Genomic DNA, 348 nt, shown 5'->3' with positions numbered 1-348 from the left:
AATAGAGGGAGGGGGGCGGGCAGGGAGAGGGGCTCAACAGCGCCGACAGAGAGAGAGAGAGAGTTGCAGCTCGCTATTGATTCAGAGATTTACCGACAGGGTGATTCCCCTTTCTGCAAGAATTCCCTCTGTCTGGGCTCCGGGCATGCACCAAATTCATTATGTAGACGAGTATACCCCTCTCGCTTTAGAGGAAGAGTAGAAAGGAAGGAAAAAATAATCCAGGCATGCATAAAATAAAGACAAGACTCACGGCCACTCTCTGCATCATGCACAGGAAAGATCACTACTTACCCAAACGGGAACTCCTCGGTTAGGGGAGGGAGGGGAGGAGGGGGAGAGGGGGGA

Source organism: Corvus brachyrhynchos, unplaced genomic scaffold (genome assembly GCF_000691975.1).
Source record: "Corvus brachyrhynchos isolate BGI_N302 unplaced genomic scaffold, ASM69197v1 scaffold115, whole genome shotgun sequence".
NCBI classification, from domain to species: Eukaryota; Metazoa; Chordata; class Aves; order Passeriformes; family Corvidae; genus Corvus; species Corvus brachyrhynchos.
This window is presented reverse-complemented; position numbering follows the sequence as displayed.